We start from the raw sequence: 20,925 nt of genomic DNA, 5'->3' as shown, positions 1-20,925 counted from the left end.
TATCATTTTGGGAAGGTTCGTGAAAAGTCTAATGTGTATACTCTGGTATACTTAAGGTTTGTATAAATAGGTGCACACAGTCCAGAATTTCAGTTCTGTTCTGGCTATTTGATATTATCAATAACAAACGTGCTTTCAGTGCTAAGTGTTGTACTTCTTTGATGACCCTGTCTTGGGATTTGGACTTGATTGGGGTTTTGACGTGACAATATTATGATGTAGCCTTTGGCCAAGCCTTATCCCGCGGACTATGGGAAATGACTATTCAGTCAACATCAGTACAGCCCAAGCAACATTTATGTAATTTTTGACTGCAGTAAATTTCATTATTAAAATATGACAAACGTCGACACTATAGAGTGCTTTAAATACACTTATCATGGTGGTGAAAACATTTACAGCATTATAATTCAGCTACAAGGAGCCACATATTTCTAATGAATCAAAAGGCATCCATCTTCACTTTTGAACATATACGGAACAAAACCATGACTTGCTGGAAAGAGAGACATTCAGGAAAATCACACAAATGGATTTTTTCGTCAAAATCATCTCACGGGATATCTCTCTGACTTTTCTCCAATTCTTTTTATCTTCAAAACAAACTATTCTCTCCCAAGTACTCATATAACTGTGCGGATTATGTCACATTACAGAAAGAGAGCTCGTCATTCCTTTTCTTAAATTATGTATTACTTTAAAATTCTAGTAAATAAACTATTTTAAAGTATTTACAGAATTTATTTCTTCAGTGGATAGTCTGCTTCATTTTTAAATGTCAACTTCATTTTTTGCATGGTTGTGGAAGTGTTAAGCATTGAAACATTATGTGAAAGTGACCCTCAATTTATGATATTTACTGTAAGGGTCTACGGGTTGCACGCAGCCGTACAGTACATAACTCGCGCTCGCCAGCCAACCTATCTGGAATGCTGACAATTTGCTTGGTCAGTACACATGCGTCCGGCCGCAGTGTGACGCAGGGAGTAAGCGATTGGCCGCCATCCGCAGCACACCGGATAACTGTCGCAGCCTCCAGCGTAAATGTCTTTTTTTCTTAGCTCACCGTGGAGCCTTTCGATACGAATGTAATTAGCGGCTGTGAGGATCTCAGACACAGTGAAGAAGGGTGCGTGTAGTGTGCGTGTTTTATAATCAGCCTTTTGTTAGTAAAACTGTTTAAACTTACTTCTCAGTGTTGTCGTACCTCAAGAACCCACCGCTTACAAATCCTGACAAATATTTCGTGTAATTATCATCCGGGGCAACAACATAAACAACCCCCTTAAGGAAGTGGTGTCAGAAGTGGGATAATTATGGAAAATCTATAGTCCTGAAGAGATGCAGCACAACTTGAACGTCTTCCGACTACGCGGGGACATCCAACACTGGAATTCAGGTTGGTCCACTCCAGTTTGGCTGGAATACAAAAGGCAGTGATGGATTTTTATTTTACATTTGAGTGACTCATTGACGTTAAATTAGACGAAATGTCACAATTCAGTCAGAGTAACGTTGTCGATCTACAGACTGTTATTAATAAACTGCAAGAAGAGATTCGGCAGTTAAAAGCAGAAAGAAGCGAGCGTAACATTCCAAAAGACTTGTCAAATGACAGTTCATGCAGTACAGTACAACTACAATAAAGAATTTTCCATTATTGCCATCAGTAGCAGTGTTTATCGGTAAACCTGAAGATGATGTGAAGGTGTTTTTTTCGTAAACTTAAAGGTGCTGCCCTGTTAGGATCATAGACAGATTATGATAAGCTAGTGGTTGCCAAATTCAGGGAGCAGCACAAGATTTCATTAGCACGGAGACTACTTGCATGAAAACAGAAGATTACAATGAGCTTAGAACGGTTGTTGTTCAGAGATTTAAATGTAAAAACGCAATCAGATTTTACAGAGAGCAGCTTTACAGTTTGCCAATGCGACGAGACGAATCTATTGAGCAGTTTGCCGGCAGAATTCGAAACATCAACGCTCAAAGAGTTAGCAGAAGATGAAAATGAAAATCACATTCAGTTGTTCGAAGCCGACCAGAGCGCCTTGGACACATTCATTCATGGGTTGCACGGAGAGGAAGCAAGCAAAGCTGTTAGATTGGCACGATGTAAAACATTTCAGGAAGCAGTAGAATCAGCTGTTGGTTTCGTTGAAGCACTAAGACGACCGAGTGAGATGCAGAAACAAGAATGCAGAGCTTTCAACACAACAGTCCAATGCTACAGATGCAATAAGCTGGGTCACAAGTGTAAGGGTTGTAAAGAGAATTGAATTTGCTATCACTGCGGGATGCAGGGTCATGTTTTGAGAGATTGTCGCAACAAGAAGAAAGGTAATGCGAAAAACAGTCAGTCTGCCAGATCTTTAAATGAGTACGGGGACATACGGGCCACCACTCCGTCCGCCTCCTGTTGGAGACAGTGATTCCTGTTAGTTCCAGCAAAAATTATACCAGACCGAAAATGACTTCGTGATAGGTGCTGTATATCGTGGGAGAAACATCAAACTACTTATTGACACAGGAGCACAGATCTCATTAATGTGGTGTGTCACAGATAAATGGGATAAATTGATACCGCCACTATTAAAAGTGCGAGGATTAAATGGAAAGCTACGTAACTATGGAGAAGTTGATGTAGAATTAATTCTTGGCCAAGGCCAAGATGAAGGTGAAAATGAAGATAAAGATAAATACACAGCAAGGGTGCAAGTTGTTTCAAATAATGAAACGCGTTATGTCGGTTTACATGGATTTGATTTCTTGTCCGCTAACAAGACAGAGATATTTGTCGCAGAAAGAAAGATCAGACTAGGCCATAGCAACTACAACCTAGGAAATTGTTCTACAGATCGTACTCAAAGGAGCAGCAATACTGACTTCATGGGAATGGACCACCCAAACGATACATCAGTTCAAACCATCCAAGTCGATGTTCAGAAAGAGAAACTCCAGGGTAAAAATGCTGGTGTTTGGGAAAGGGTGATGTATCAATCGCTGAAAATGAAAATGACCAATGATTGTGCCAAATCTGTAGCTTTTGGTTATCCTGGATTCATTGGCAACATTCTGAGTGCCCTCCCCCTCCCAATAGATATGCCAAATTTGTAGTTTTTGGTTACTCTGTGCTGATTGGCTACATTACCAGTGTCTCCATCCCCCCCCCCCCCCCCCCTCCCTCATGCCTCTCCTAACAGAGTGACAATGCCTCCCAGGAACATAAAGCCATGGACCAAATACAGGTAAAGGGTAGACAAAAGGAGTTGACTTGGCAATAGGGTGTTAACTCTGGTGATTCAGGAATAGTACAATAATTGTGATTTTGTAAAACATTTTACATTATAATTTGTATATTGTAGTTTTAAAATTAAAAGTTAATAAATTTATATTTATTTTACACTTTACATATAGCTGATTGCTGTTTCTGTCTAAAACGGCAGTCGTTGGGCAATGCCAGTTAATCAGCTAGATTGTTACATGTTTGATGGTCAATGTTTCTCGTCTTATGTGTTGAGAGAGATGCATGGAAAAAAACTCCACACAACAAGCTCTTCTTCTTGGTCTGTGATATTGGAATTGTTTTGGTGATCAAGACTATTTAGTGCAAAAGATGGTTGCAGAGATCTTGATAGACTTTTGTCCTAAAGCAGTAAAATACTGGAACATGTTGCACACAAGCAGCACATAGAGGGGAAGGACAGGATTGCCACATTCTTTATGGGACACACTCGTTATCTCAACATTTCATTCAACTCCCTTTGAATTGTGTATGCTTCATTGCACAAATACATGTTGTAGTTCTTTTCTCCTATAAAGAATTTTAAATACAGTAAATATTGAGAGCAAACCATTATTTCATCTGCTTTAATCTGGAATTCTACCAAAGAACTTCGAGATGAGATAGTTAAAGTTCTGTGATGCATAATGTTCTGCTTTCATTACCCTCTTGCAAACTTTTGTATTATATATGGTACATTCATTCAGATTGTGCTCTTTCATATTGTGTGCCATTTTTTGTAACAACGCCAATTGTATCTTAGATTTGAAGCGTGGCTTAAAGAAAGAAAGAAAGATTAGTATTGTTAATTCATCGTTTGTTTTTAAAGCAGTACTAAAATGTTGTTAACAGTGCTCTGACTATAATTCTACCAAAGAAAGTGATGTGAAATATGATTTTCGTTTCCAAAATGATATTTTATAAGAGGTATCATATCATATTTTACGGACTATTAGATGCACTGTTTTGTTCAAAAAATTGCCTCCATAATTCAGGTGTGTCTTATACTCAAAAATTTATATAAAAATGTCCATTGTTTGATTTAAAATTTCCCCCTCCAGTCTTAAAAATGGCCATAATTTCGATGCTGCAGGAAACCTATCTCTATCTGGCAACATCGGATTCAACTGGCAGCAGCAGTGCACCGATGCGATGAACATAACTTGCGAGGATTCAAAAGCTTGTTAACACTGTCTCTGTCCCACTCCACCATCACAAACCTAGAAAACTATCTAGCCTATGATGTGTCATTATAGTCTATGGTGCCAGTGAACTTGAATTGAAAATTATGTGTGTTATGGGTAACAGTCCAATATTTTTATTAGTAGCTAGTTTTGTAATGAAAAAAAAAATGAGATTCATATGATGTGAGCTGTAAATTAAACGTAATAGCATATGCAGAAGAACATGGAAACCGAGCAGCTGAGCAACATTTCGGTCCTCCATCAACGAAAATTGTGATTGGTGGGCTAGTAAAGAACTGAAGAAAAAAAAATGTTTGAATAGAAGATTGAATGCCAAAACTAGAAGATGACATATTGAAATGGATTCATGGACACCGTCAAAATGGCATTAGAATTAGTACAAAAATGAGTCAAATACACACTCATAAGCTAGCACTACAGCGGAACTTAACAGATTTTAAGGGTGGAGTTGGTGCTACAGTTTTATAAAGCGTCATGGACTTAGCATGTGAACCAAAACCAAAATTTCTAAGACAGTGCTGCAAGAGTGTGAAGAGGAAACATTATCTTTCCATCACTTTATTATTCAACATCAAGAGAAAACCAGTGTGGAACTAAGTCAATAGCGAATATGGACGAAACTCCTTTGACATTTGACGTGCTACATAACAGAACTGTTGCCATAAATGGTTCTAAAACTGTAATTATAAAAGCATGTGGACATAAAAAAGTGCACTCCACTGTTGTCCTTTCATGTTGTGCTGCGGTACTAAACTTAATCCAATGATCATTTTCAAGTGCAAAACAATGCCAGAACCTTCCAAAATACTGCCAGGTGGCGGTGTTCACACACATGACAAGGGTTGGATGGATGAGACTGGTATGAAATTATGGGTTAATAGGGTGTGGAGGGAAGGAAAGGTGCTCTATTAAAGAATATTTCTCTTCTTGTGCTAGATCAGTTTAGTAGTTATTTGAAAAATTCTGTGAAAGAGAAACTGTGACAGGGAAATAGGGAGGACTTACTTCACAACTGCAATCTCTTGATGTCTCAAAAGTAAACCGTTTAAAGTGTATACAGGAGAGGAAAGGAGCAATTGGATGATGGATGAAACCCAACTTGAATTCATGCCAAAGGGAGTTTTAAAATGAGCTACAATCAAACAAGTGTGTCAGTGGATAACACATTTGTGGTCTAGAGTGAAAGAAGACGTTATTGTTACATCTTTCAAGAAGTGCAGCCTAAGTAATGCTATTGATGGCCGTGAAGGACATTCTGTGTATGAAGAGGACAATGATGATGATGTTGAGGAGGAAGAAGAAGAAGAAGGAGGAGGAGGAGGTGGTTCAGATGAAAATTTTCAGGGATTTTTAAAGGCCAGTTTGATTTTCAGTGATTTTTAACTGTCAGTTCGGTTTGTAAACCAAGAATTTTTTTTAGCCTGATTTGCAGTCTAATAATAAAAATGGTTAAAACATTATTTTTTTAAAAAATCTTAAAAATTAAGGCGTGTCTTATAGTGCATAAAATGTGGTATACATGATAAGGGAATCTTTGCGACTACATTTCATATACCTCTGAGCAGATTGCAGCTGATTCCATCTAACAGTGTTCATTCGCAATTTCAGTGTTATTTTATTATTTCTAGTATGTATTTGAGTGCTTCCATAATTTAATGGGCATTTCTGATGCTTCCAGTACAATTAAAACATTGGAATGTGTATTAAAAATGATAACCCAAATATTACTAACAGGTCTTCTGATTCAAAAATTGATCAACTTCTGGCTGAGGTGTTTGATGCTGGTATGAGGTCTTTGATGCTGATAATTGTGATATAGAAATTGATGCTGCTGCTTAAGTTCACATTCAGGGATCACAATTAACAGCATCTGAAGAAGATATTTCAGACAATGAATGTTCAATAGTGCCAACATGAGCTATTGAAACTCCATCTTTTAGAGATCCAACATGACATTGCCACCAGAGAACAGAGTATGTATTTTTTTTAGTATCTCTAATAGGCATTAGTGTTAATTATTTCATAGCAATAATATTGATTCTGTTCTTTCTGTTCTAGATTTTCATCCAGTATCTTGTCTTCCATGACATCAACAGGTTCTGATGCAAACTCTATCATTACAGGAGTTAAGAAACCATTTGAATATTTCAGTCAGCATTTAAATAAAGATTTTTTAAAAGTAATATGGCTGAAAAACAAATGTGGAACATTTTATCACAAGAAAAATCTCTCAACACCACCCCAGATGAAATCAAGAAGTACTGGGCTGCAAGCACTGTGATATCACTTCTTGGTTCTTTTAAGTGTAGGATATGTTGGGAACTAATATGTTATATATCCAATGGCAGAGATCGGTTCTACAGTCTAGGGTGTGCCTCAAGGTGGTTGTTGCCAGTATGTCAGTGACAATGAAAAGACAGCTGACAGACAGTGAAAAGTGAGACCATTGGTGTCAATGACTAGGAAAGCATGTATGCAGCATGCTCACCGAGAAATGGTTTCTATTGATGAACGAATGGTGCCATTCCATGGGTAAGTCAGAGAGAACCAACTAATTAGAGGAAAAGTAATGGCCTGAAAATGATGGACTCAAACATGAAGGAAGAGGGTGGAGCTGGGGGGGGGGGGGGGGGGGTGACGATGCTATTCCAATCATAAAATGGCATGATAATTGTGCCATTTATTTGGCCTCTGTTTGCTGTGGAGTAAATTCTGTTTAAACTTGTCGAAGGTGAAGCAAACAGCAAGGTCAGTACAGAGAGATTTCTTGTTCACATGCTGTAAATATGAATAATTCCCATATGAGAGTTTAGGATCTTCCAAAAAGAGTCATTAGCAAATACGCCACGAGAGGTAGAACGAAGAAGTGGTCCATAACGGTAAAACAGTATTTTTTGTTTTTCAATCACTGCATCATATGTCGAATACAAGAACGCTGCACTGAAGAAAGGGAAGGGGAGAATGAAAAGAAGACAAGTTTATTCAATACCATCACTGGCCAAAAGATATAAATGTGCTTTGCACCTGCCATCTCTGGCTATAGAAAAAAAGAACAGATTGAGGTGCAGAGGACTGGATTGCAACAATATAATAATCCAGTCCTGTAACCCCATATATCCTTCCCTAGTGGTCAACGTGTCCTATACTCCCACATTCCCTAGTGGTCAAGGTGTCCTATACTCTCACACACACCACCTACCGTAGTCCATTCACAGGCCTTTCGTACTCTACAGGGCCATGTGTGAAATTACTGAGCAGTGTTCTATGTGGGCACAGCACTCACATGCATGGCCACAGCCCACAGCCAAAGTGCAGACTTGACCATCCAGCTGCTGAACATGCAGCACACCACACAAATGACTTCAACAGCTGGTTCACTATGCAAGCCATTTAGATACTCCTACTAGTTTCTCTGAACTATACGAGTGGGAATTGTCACTGTAGATTATGCTGTGCTCTCATAATCCTCCTGGCCTAAACCTCTGTTAAATTTCCCACTGTGTCACTTAACTTTTCTCCTCTCTCTTCCATTCCCAACTCTCCTTGCCCTTCCATATTGTGTGCTGTATTGTACCACTCTTCCTCTCTCCACCCCTTTCACTCTTCCTTTCATGTCCCTCCCTTAATCTTCACAGTCTCCTTTCCTCTCCCTGTACCTCGTATATGCTCTACCCTCTGAACTCCTTTCCTCTTGTGCAGCCATTGAGTCATCTGCCTCACACCATCTCCCTACCCTCTCCTTGCCTGCCTTGTGCATCTTTCCCTGCCCTCTCTGCACCCCCATCTACCCAGGCAACTGCCCATGATAATCGACAACCTTTAATATCCCTAGACAGCTTGTTAATCATAAAAAACAAGATCTTGGGCATGAAGACCACATGTTACATATTTTATGTATGACAACTCAATTTGTTCTGGGAGTGCAGTGTCTTAACTGCTGACCCAGAATCCATTACAATAAATGTTGATCATAATTAAATGTACTTCCAACAAGTTTCTGTGAGGTTTCACAACAGTAATGTGACAGTCTTTCATCATTACATTTCAGAAATCAAAGAGAAACACCAACAAATGGTGGAGAGAAACACCAACAAATGGTGGCAGTGAGCTAGCTGCCAGTTTTAGGGATGATTACGATGTGTTCACACAGTAGAAAGTCAGTATCTGTAGTAAACATGCTGTAAGTAATGACAACAGGAGAAGGTTGATACTATTTGCAACATCTAGAAACATGGTGGTAGGTTCCACATTGTTCCTATACAAGGAAATACGTACGGTAACATGGACAGCACCAGATCGACCACATACAAATTGATGCAAGGCACAAGTCAGACGTACTGGATGTGAGGAGTTTAAGAGGTCCAAATATAGATATGGATCACTTCCTAGTCTGGGCATGGGCGCGAGCAAGAATATTTAATACAGTGAAAGGACGCCAACCCAGGACACAGAAATATAATGTGACAGCCTTAGAATCAGAGGAAGCAAGGGAACAAAACCAGGAGAGAATAATGCTTTTCACACAAAGGTCCACATTTTACGAAGAGAAAAGTTCTCTTCCACCACACTAAAATGTCATCACCGATCTTGGACTGCTGCTGTGAAAGCTGTATTAACTTCATTCTGAATTGCTTCTCCATTTGTGGCCAGTGACTACTTTTCTTTTTGGTCAAAGCCTGAAGAAGTGGCTGCATGGCAAGGTTCACATCAAATGATGATACAGTACTTATGTTGAAACAGACATTTTTTTCATAGGTAAACTAATTGAGTGTTACTGAAAGTGGAAAAGTGTTAAATTAATATATTTAGTTCACGAGGTGTTTACAGAGATAAATTTTCTTGATGCACCCTACAGGGCAATTAAATCGGATTATTCTTCACAAGGATGTGCTACAATATTGTATAGGTTGGATGTTAATCTAGCCATTTAAAGGTTCTAGAAAAAATGAAACTTCATGTGAGATTAACATTACCTAATTTTAAATTATTGTATGGCTTGAAACTTCCTGGCAGATTAAAACTGTGTGCCCGACCAAGACTCGAACTCGGGACCTTTGCCTTTCGCGGGCAAGTGCTCTACCAACTTGCCCGCGAAAGGCAAAGGTCCTGAGTTCGAGTCTCGGTCGGGCACACAGTTTTAATCTGCCAGGAAGTTTCATATCAGCGCACACTCCGCTGCAGAGTGAAAATCTCATTCTGGATTGTATGGCTTGTTTATCCTGTACTCAACCATCACTATGTCATTTAATCATAGGTGTACTATGGGTGCTGTATGAATGGGCCACTTAGTCTTTAAAGTTATGGTGGCCTACTGGTCTTCCCACAGCCATTGCACAAATGATACAACGAACTACCTCATTTTGAGGAAAACTGCTGCTTCCAGATTCAGTTGTAATGGGACACTGTATTGATGATAGAAATTTGAACTAGATATGTTGAAGGGGAGAAAGATTGTTGGGTAAAGGTAATACGCAATGGGTGAAATGGCAAAAGTTCTTCAACTTCATCTAAATTTGATCTTATAGTTTAATGTAAATTTGACTTGTTACCTGAAGTAGGAGGGGAGGAGCCTCACATCTGGCTGTACGTCACAGTAGGGTGCAGCAGATTTCCAGCAAAGAAACTAAGTGTAGGTCGTTACCAAAAGAGATGAGGACGAAGAGAGTTTTGCTGCTCAGTAGTAGCTAAGGCAGGGGTGTAAACCAGATGGCACAGGACAGATAAGGAGTGGGGTACCAGGTCATAAATACTGTGAAAGCAAGTTCTAGCCTTCTCCAAGTGACAGAGGACATATGAAATTCAGGCAGAGATTTTGACAAAGAGGAACAGGTTATTATAAAAGGTGGTGCAGGGAAAACCCTGGCTAAAGACAGAAATTGCAGCATTAGGGATGACACGGATGAAACAGAAATAGCAGTTACACACACAAATTTGAGTTTTGTGGAGATCCTTCAGCACCATGACCAGTTCTGGGTTTGTGAGCCGGTGAACACTTGAGTTGAGCAGGCTGCTGCTGACTGACTGAAATCTCATATGAGTGCAGCACCTGTTGCTACAATTGGGAGATAGCTGTATACTAGACACGGCCTACACCTGAATAAGACAGGGAAATATAAGCTGGCTGTGTTTATTGTAGAAAATGTATGGAAGGACCACCATCACTCAAAGGAAGATCTCTGTGGGTACCAGTATCAGAGAGATACCCTTTTCAGGTTAGAATCGGGATTCAGGCACACTATTGTGAAAGAAGTTAAAATAACAGAAGAGCCCCACAAAATGCTTAATAAAGCACAGAAAAGTAAGGTTATCTTATTTTATCGGAATATCAGCGGACTGAGTAATGAGGTAGAACAACTTCTTGTCTGGAAAATTCAGAGATATCTGAAAAGATAGACATCCTGTGCCTGTAAGCACCACATAACCATGGGTTTAGATAAGTTACATATAAAAGATTACAGCAGCTTATTGATGCAGATCTAACACATAAAAAGGAGAAGTTGTTACATATACAGGGTATCTATAAATGGATATCGGGGTTTTAAAGCTTTATAATATTTATTACAGTAAACTTACAGTTATAAATGATATGTCAAATGAAAGAGCAACTCATGCAGTTTTACCATGTTGTTGTTGTGGTCTTCAGTCCTGAGACTGGTTTGATGCAGCTCTCCATGCTACTCTATCCTGTGCAAGCTTCTTCATCTCCCAGTACCTACTGCAGCCTACATCCTTCTGAATCTGCTTAGTGTATTCATCTCTTGGTCTCCCTCTACGATTTTTACCCTCCACGCTGCCCTCCATTACCAAATTGGTGATCCCTTGATGCCTCAGAACATGTCCTACCAACTGATCCCTTCTTCTAGTTAAGTTGTGTCACAAATTTCTCTTCTCTGCAATTCTATTCAATACCTCCTCATTAGTTATGTGATCTACCCATCTAATCTTCAGCATTCTTCTGTAGCACCACATTTCGAAAGCTTCTATTCTCTTCTTGTCTTAACTATTTATCGTCCATGTTTCACTTCCATGGCTACACTCCATACAAATAGTTTCAGAAACGACTTCCTGACACTTAAATATATACTCAATGTTAACAAATTTCTCTTCTTCAGAAACGCTTTCTTTGCCATTGCCAGTCTGCATTTTATATCTTCTCTACATCGACCATCATCAGTTATTTTGCTCCCCAAATAGCAAAACTCCTTTACTACTTTAAGTGTCTCATTTCCTAATCTAATTCCCTCAGCATCACCCGACTTAATTCGACTACATTCCATTATCCTCGTTTTGCTTTTGTTGACGTTCATCTTATATCCTCCTTTCAAGACACTGTCCATTCCGTTCAGCTGCTCTTCCAAGTCCTTTGCTGTCGCTGACAGAATTACAATGTCATCGGCAACAAGGTTTTTATTTCTTCTCCATGGATTTTACTACCTACTCTGAACTTTTCTTTTGTTTCCTTTACTGCTTGCTCAATATACAGATTGAATAGCATTGGGGAGGGGCCACAACGCTGTCTCACTACCTTCCCAACCACTGCTTACCTTTCATGTCCCTCGACTCTTATAACTGCCATCTGGTTTCTGTACAAATTGTAAATAGCCTTTCACTCTCTGTATTTTACCCCTGCCACCTTCAGAATTTGAAAGAGAGTATTCCAGTCAACATTCTCAAAAGCTATTTCTAGTCTACAAATGCTAGAAACGTAGTGTTCCAACATTTCTACGGAATCCAAACTGATCTTCCCCAAGGTCGGCTTCTACCAGTTTTTCCGTTCATCTGTAAAGAATTCGTGTAAGTATTTTGCAGCTGTGACTTATTAAACTGATAGTTCAGTAATTTTCACACCTGTCAACACCTGCTTTCTTTGGGATTGGAATTACTTTATTCTTCTTGAAGTCTGAGGGAATTTTGCCTGTCTCATACATCTTGCTCACCAGATGGTAGAGTTTTGTTAGGCCTGGCTCTCCCAAGGCTGTCAGTAGTTCTAATGGAATGTTGTCTATTCCCGGGGCCTTGTTTTGACTTAGGTCTTTCAGTGCTCTGTCAAACTCTTCACGCAGTATCATATCTCCCATTTCATCTTCATCTACCTCCTCTGCCATTTGCATAATATTGTCCTCAAGATCATCGCCCCTGTATAGACCCTCTATATACTCCATCAACCGTTCTGCTTTCCCTTCTTTGCTTAGAACTGGGTTTCCATCTAAGCTCCTGATATTCATGCAAGTGGTTCTCTTTTCTCCAAAGGTCTCTTTAATTTTCCTGTAGGCAGTATGTTCTTACCCCTCATGAGATAAGCCTCTACGTCCTTACATTTGTCCTCTAGTCATCCCTGCTTAGCCATTTTGCACTTCCTGTCGATCTCATTTTTGAGACATTTGTATTCCTTTTTGCCTGCTTCACTCACTGCATTTTTATATTTTCTCCTTTCATCAATTAAATTCAGTATTTCTTCAGTTACCCAAGGATTTCTACTAGCCCTTGTCTTTTTACCTACTTGATCCTCTGCTGCCTTCACTATTCCACCTCTCAAAGCTACCCATTCTGCATCTACTGTATTTCTTTCCCCCATTCTTGTCAATCGGTCCCTAATGCTCTCCCAGAAACTCTCTACAACCTCTGGTTCTGTCAGTTTATCCAGGTCCTATCTCCTTAAATTCCCACCTTTTTGCAGTTTCTTCAGTTTTAATCTACAGTTCATAACCAACAGATTGTGGTCAGAGTCCATATCTGCCCCTGGAAATGTCTTACAATTTAAAACATGGTTCGTAAATCTCTGTTTTACCATTATATAATCTATCCGAAACATTCCAGTGTCTGCAGGCCCCTTCCACTTATACAACCCTCTTTCATGATTCTTGAACCAAGTGTTAGCTATGATCAAGTTACGCTATGTGCAAAATTCTGCCAGGCGGCTTCCTCTTTCATTCATTGCGCCCATTCCATATTCACTTACTACTTTTCCTTCTCTTCCTTTTCCTACTATCGAATTCCAGTCACCCATGACTATTAAATTTTCGTCTCCCTTCACTATCTGAATAATTTCTTTTATCTCATAATACATTTCATTAATCTCTTCATCATCTGCAGAGCTAGTTGGCATATAAACTTGTACTACTGTGGTAGGCATGGGCTTCATGTCTATCTTGGCCACAATAATGCATTCACTATGCTGTTTGTAGTAGCTTATCAGCACTCCTATTTTTTTTATTCATTATTAAACCTACCGTATTTGATTTTGTGTTTATAACCCTGTAGTCACCTGACCAGAAGTCTTGTTCCTCCTGCCACCGTACTTCACTAATTCCCACGATATCTAACTTTAACCTATCCATTTCCCTTTTTAAATTTTCTGACCTACCTGCCCGACTGAGGGACCTGACATTCCACACTCCGATCTGTAGAACGCCAGTTTACTTTCTCCTGATATCATCATCATCCTCAGTAGTCCCCTCCCGGAGATCCAAATGGGGGACTATTTTACCTCTGGAATATTTTACCCAAGAGGACGCCATCATCATGTAACCATACAGTAAAGTTGCATGCCCTCAGGAAAAATTACGGCTGTAGTTTCCCCTTGCTTTCAGCCATTCGCAGTACCACAACAGCAAGGCCGTTTTGGTTAGTGTTACAGGGCCAGATCAGTCAATCATCCAGACTGTTGCCCCTGCAACCACTGAAAAGGCTGATGCCCCTCTTCAGGAACCACATGTTTGTCTGGCATCTCAACAGATACCCCTCCATTGTGGTTGCACCTACAGTATGGCTATCTGTATCGCTGAGGCACGAAAGCCTCCCCACCAACGGCAAGGTCCATGGTTCATGAGAGGGTTACTACACCAATGATAAATTTAACACATTGTGAAGAAATAATAAATAGGATGGAAGCTTCAAAATTCTTTGGTGTCCATATTAATGAGAATATAAACTGGTAAAAGCCCTTTTTTGAACTCCTAAAATAACTTAGTTCAGCCACATTTGCGTTTAGAAACGTTACAAATCTTGAGGAGAGACAAACCAAAAAGCTGACATATTTTTGTTGAACAATGTCACTCTCTTTCAGGCAAGAGAAGGAAGATGGTGGAGAGTGGCTGGCTGACAGGGAGAATGAGCAGAAAAGAGAACATTTTTCTAACTTAAGAAGGGAGACAAGTGAATCCTGAGAACAGAGAAGAGAATATATTTAATCCATTTGTTAGAACAAGTTGAGGCAGAGATCCATATCAAGAAGTCAAGATAATTTTTTCAGTGCATTGAAAATCAGAAATGTGGGGTTCGGAGCCCAACTCTTTTAATTAGAGATAAGAATGGCAACTTGATAAATGACACAAAGAATTGTAGAAAGATGGAAAGAATACTCAGAAATTTTGAATCAAGCAGACCCGGATGAGGTGTTACCTGCAGACACCAAGGATGAAAGGAAAGCTGAAGAATGGGAAGTCGCTGAAGAAGATGTGAAGGTTGCAAGAAGAAAATGTGAAGGTTGCAATCAAAAGACTCTGAAAAGAAAAAAGCAGCAGGGGGGACAGAATAGGAACAGCCTACACAATGCACTGTGACTTCAGAACACTGAGAAACTAGTGAGAATGGTGCAAACTTGTACGGGTGGGTGAAGAGCAGCATTGCATTTCAAAGGGGTCACAATCAGAAATGTCTGAGACTGACATAGGTCCCAGACAAGGGAATGCTCTCTCATGTGTTCTGTTCAATATTATCTCTGAGAAAGTAATATGGGAGTAGTAGGCAATGTGTGCTAGAGTACAGATGAATGTTATTTTCAATTGGCTTGCATATGCTGATGATATAGTACTACTAAGTGAATAATACCACAAATGGAAAGAGAGGTGTCAGAAAATGGACAACTACACGCAAAAGATTGGGCTAAAGGTGAATCAAGACAAAATGAAGTTCACGCAATTAAGAAGAAGACAGCGAACACAAAGATGAAACATCACAGGGTAACATGGACAGTAGTCATTTACAGTTCAGAAAACTGGAGCATGACTAAACGAGAAAAGGAAAAAGTATTCATATTTGAAAGAAGAGTAATAAGGGAGATGTGGAGACCATCTTAGATAAAAGGGAATGGAGGAGGAGGAAAAATGAATAAACCAATCTGTAGATGCAACAACCAACAACCCAATGGAAGCTGCAGAAAAAGAATCCAGTGGGTGGGCCATGTAGCCCACTTGTCAGAAGAAAGACAAGTGAAGAAGGCACTTGAGGAGAAACCAAACACTAGATGTTGCATAGGATGACCAAGGCAGTACTGGATGGATGACCTGTTGAGGACCTGGCAGCCCTGGGGATTGAAGACACATGGAGGAACTGAGCACAAAACAGAAAGGAATGGAGACAGTCTGTGGAAGCTGATTGTGGTCTGCAGGCCCTGTGATTGCTAGATATGTGTGTATGTATGTAATGTCATATGGAATAATGTTACGGGCAACTCATCTTTAAGAAAGAAAGTCTTCATTGGGTAAAACTGTGCTGTGAGAGTATGTGGTGCTCATCTACAATCGTCTTTTAGACATCTGTTTAAAGATTTAGGCTTTTTGACTATAGTTTCAGAATATATTTTTTTCCCTCTCAAAGTTTGCTGTAAGTAACTCACCACAATTCAAAAGGGACAATGATATACACAATTACAATACCTGAAGAAAAAAATGACATTTTTAATCCATATTAAGTTGTACTTAGCACAAAAAGGGTAAAAATGCTGCAACCAAAAATTTTGATCTCTTACCCTGTTATAAAATGTGTGGCAGACAACAATCTAAAAGTTGAAAGTGAACTGAAACACATTTCTCCTTCACAATTCCTTCTATTCCATATTCTTATTGTTATGTGTGCAAGATGGTGTGCAGGAATTACCAACTCATATCTGTATCATTATTTATATGCCACCACTTGTAAATGATCAAATATTTACAAAATAATTTTGTGATGTGCATATAGAATAACTCCTTCAACGTCATAACAATTTAGTATGCAAATGATCCAAGGAACACAAAACTAACAACAAATGTGCAATGCATTTGTCACCAATGACGGCAAAATTTGGAAAGGGGACAAGTTATCAAAAATTATCTTTGGAATAGGAACAAACAATAATTGTTTCAATTTTTTTAGCTAGACAACATTTCCGAATATTCAGGAACAGTGATACTATGGATGATATGATACCGGTTTGACCATTCTACCTGAATTGTGTCATTGTTGATTTTTAATAACTAGTTGTTGCATTGTCCATTTGACTTGGCATCCAGATATCAGATTCTAATTCCAGCTGTTCACTTACTTTGAAATGTTGGTGAGAACAGTCACCAGCATAGAGCTGCTATACACACTTTTCCCCATCTGCATTGTATTTTGTGTTGGGGTGCATATCTTTACCCTGTTATGTGAATGGTGTTCAGGCCTCCTTTATCAGAATGCCACTGAAGAACCAAGATGGAACAGAGATTAGAATTTAATACCCAGTGACATTGTCATTGGAGGTGAAGGTGGAAGGAGGGTAGTGAAGGTGTTTGCAGTCCATTTATTTTACACTCAAGGGGTTTGAGCTCCTTTCTTTGTCACTCCTGTCCTGCATCCCTTTCATATTCCAACAGCTTTGGCCTTTTTTTGTTTCTTTGGCAATGGTGATTACAGGAATTTATATGGGTGGTTTTATATAAAAATGGTTTTATATAACAAACATGACATGAGTCAGTTACAGTGAGAAATTGTTTGATTTGTTCCCAGTGTTGATGCAACTGCTTCTATTTAGCAGAAATTATACACAATCTCTGCAGTACTACACATATGTACCTGAAGCTGATCCTGCAGATGTGGGACTACTTAGTGATGACAGCTTTTGTATGATAAAAACTAGAGAGTGGGAGAGATAAATATACAAAGAAGCTGGCAAAATGCCATAATTGTATCATACAACTAGGATGTACGGAAGGGACTGTATTTTGTACAGGATATTGGTTTCATTGTTGTTTTCATATGAATATTTAATGAAGAAATGTCAAACAGTGGAAAATCCACGATGGAATAATGACAGTACTATGAAAACGATAGTTGCTGCTGCTCATATAGTGGAAATGTTGAGTTGCAGATAGACACAACAAAAAGACAAAAGACCCCCCCCTCCCTCTCCCCCTCTCTCTCTCTCTCTCACACACACACACACACACACACACACACACACACACAAAAAACCCCAGTCTCTGGCTGCCAAAGCCAGACTATGAGGAGCAGTGCATGATGGGAGAAGCAGCTCGGAGGTAGGGGTGGGGAAGAGGGTGGCGGTGGGGGCAATTGAAAAGGAGAGAAGTAGAAAGAGTGTGGGTGCATTGGTGGAATAGAGGGCTCAATAGTGCTGCACTGGGAACAGGGAAGGGGAGAGGTAGGTAAGGACAATGACTAACAAAAGTTGATGCTGGATGGGTTACAGGTATGTATGATATATTGTAGGGAGAGTTCAGATGTGCACAAGTCAGAAAAGTTGGTGCATTGATGGGAAGGATCCAAATGGCCCAGGCTGGAAAGAAGTAATTCAAATGAAGAACATTTTGTTGGGCAGCAGCATATTCAGCGACTGGGTGGTCCAGTTGTCTCTTGGCCACAGTTTGTCGGTGGCCATTCATCTGGACAGCAAACTTGTTGGTTGTCACGCCCACCTCGTATGCGGCACAGTGTTACACAACAGATGGCTACAGGATCGTTCCGATTGTTAGTGCAGCATCTCATGTACCACTTTGCTCCTGCCGATCTCATTAATCTTAGACCTTAAAGTTGATCACTCTTCCTGTGCCACTCTAGCATATTTTTGCGTTATTTCTGTGCCACAAGAACTTGTATCTCACCTTACCAACAACCCCCCCCCCCCTTCTCCCGTACTCATCTCTATTCCAGATCACACTTACTAACTTCATCTATTCTAGTCATATCTGCCATCCCCCTTCTTCACACATATCCACTCACCGACTTTTTCTTTGATCTCATAATGTTTTCATGCCAATTTCAGTTGGTTTTCTCCTCTCACTTACTCACTCCTACTCATTCAGATTTCATCTTGTACCTCCATACTTCATCTGTTTCATCTTTTTCGTGATTTTTGCACGTTTGGTGATTTTTTGTGAAATTTATTGGACATATTTCTACATTACTTATGTATCTTTACACGTTTTTATCCTCTACCATGTCCTTGCTCCTTCTATACATGAAAGTTTCCTTATCCCTAACCAGAACCCAGTCCCACATACTGTTCCTGCATTATTGCTTGGTTCATGGAGTCCCTCCCAAACAGCCTTACCATCAAACTAGCCATCTCCTGGTGTAACCCCTCCTTCCACAATGATCTCCATCTGTTCAGATTCTGAAAGTCCTTAACCCTACCTTTCCCAGCACCCGAAGGATTCCAAACCTACAACCTCCTTCCTAGTCACCATGACCAATTATATCTTCACCCACAATTATTTCCCCTTTGAAGGCATTACCTACAAACAAATCTGGGGTATGGTTGTGGGCACCCACACAGCACCACCCTATGCCAACCTATTCATGGGCCACCTAGAAGAATCCATTCTGACTACACAGTATCCCAACACCCGGTTCAGATTCATTGATGACATCTTCATGATCTGGATTGAGGTGAGAACACCCTATCCACATTCCTCCAGAACCTCAACAGCTTCTCCCCCATTCGCTTCACCTGGCCCTCCCTCGATGTTGACCTCCACCTCATGGACGGTTACATCAGTACCTCTGTCCATATCAAACATACCAACCAGGAGCAGTACCTTCACTTTCACAATTGCCACCCATTCCATACCAAGAAGATCCTTCCATACAGCCTAGCCACCCGTGGCTATCTCATCTATGTGACGAGCAGTCCCTCTCAAAATACAAGGGTCTCACTGAGGTCTTCACAGACCATAATTACCCTCACAACTTTCTACAAAAACAGATCTCCCATGCATTATCTCTCATCAGCCACTACCTCCTAAAGTCTCACCGTCTGGCCACAGAGGAGCATTCCCCTTGTGACTTGGTACCACCCAGGACTGCAGCAACTGAATCACATTTTCCATCACTGTTTCAACGACAGTGCCCTGAAATGAGAAATGTCCTACCCACTATCCTTCCCAACCCTCCCGCAGTACTATTTCTCCACCCACCGAACGTACACAATATTCTTGTCCACATAACCCCTGTACCCAACCCCATGCCTCATGGCTAATATTCGTGTCATAGATCTAGATGCAAGACCTATCCAATACATCCTCCCACAAGCATCACCTACCTCAGCAAAAGCAGGGCTACCTGTGAAATCAGTCGTGATCTATAAGCTAAGCTGCATCCAGACGCTAAGCGCACTGCCCAACATGACATTCTTCATTTCAAAGACAGCTTCACAGCTTGTGCCACCTGGATCCTGCCCACCAACACCACCTTTTATGAATTGTGCACATGGGAATTCTACCTACCATACAATCTATGTTCCTGTAACCGTACTGGCCTCAATCTTCATTAGTAATTGTCTTTACCCACCTATCCCCTTCACTGTTCCCACACCAGCAGTACATTAGCCCTCTATTCCACACCAATTTTTTTTACTTCTTTTCCACTGCCCCCCCCTCCCCTCCCCTCCCCTCCCCTCCGTTCAAAGTCTCAACTGCACATAGCTGCCCTAATCTCTCCCCACCTGGTTCTTATTTGCTCCAACAAGCAGCACTTTACCATTCCCCACCTCTACCCTGCTATCCCTCCCCCTCCCAGCCTCCTGCTTACCCCCACCACCCAGCTGCTTGTCCGATCTGCACTGGTGCTTGCAGTTTCACCTTGGCAGCCACAGACTGTGGTCCTGTTTGTGCGAGTGTATGTTGTCTGTTCTGATAAAAGCTGTTTGGCCAAAGGCTTTGTTTGACAGTGCATCTCCTCTGTATGGTGAGTAGCAACTACCCTTTGCATAATGTCATTAATGAAGATTTTTTTTGCGGGGGGGGGGGGGGGGGTGTCCTAAGACTTTTACTGTGCTTTAAAATATCACGGCATATGGGAGAAGAAAAGGATGAGGAGCTGGTATGTAAAGATGGAGCAGTTTTTTTGGCAGAACAGGCTTAATGTTTAATCCATGGAGTAAATAATAACAAAACCTTTCATGGATGGTTCAAGAAGAAGAAAACCTTGAGATATACAGGGTAGTGAATAATATATTCTCAGATTATAATGCCAATGAAAAAACACACACACACACACACACACCTACCTTTACCCCATAAGCAGAAAAACAATAAAATGAAAAATTCAGGAATATGAAATGCATACCATAATCAAAAACACAATGTTGAAGGAACTGCACACAGTATTCATCTACACCAGAAATATTGTGACGCTTCTTTGTAAGAATCACAAGCTGAGCATAAGGAAAAAATGAAG

The 20,925-nt window shown here is 40.3% G+C and overlaps 1 protein-coding gene across 1 annotated transcript in view; it reads left to right on the top strand.

Moving 5' to 3' along the window:
- The window catches only part of LOC126262448 (uncharacterized), a 54,379-nt gene extending 47,715 nt beyond the window's left edge, over nucleotides 1-6,664 (top strand). Inside the window, exons 5-6 of the mRNA XM_049959101.1 lie at nucleotides 6,223-6,461; nucleotides 6,547-6,664. The gene's annotated coding sequence lies outside the window, so the exon portion shown is untranslated. The remainder of the gene's footprint in view (nucleotides 1-6,222; nucleotides 6,462-6,546) is intronic.
- The last annotated feature ends 14,261 nt before the right edge of the window (nucleotides 6,665-20,925 follow it).

This window comes from Schistocerca nitens, chromosome 6 (assembly GCF_023898315.1).
Source record: "Schistocerca nitens isolate TAMUIC-IGC-003100 chromosome 6, iqSchNite1.1, whole genome shotgun sequence".
In the NCBI taxonomy this organism is placed as follows: Eukaryota; Metazoa; Arthropoda; class Insecta; order Orthoptera; family Acrididae; genus Schistocerca; species Schistocerca nitens.
Note: the sequence above shows the minus strand (reverse complement) of the source record. Positions and strands in the feature narration are given on the sequence as shown.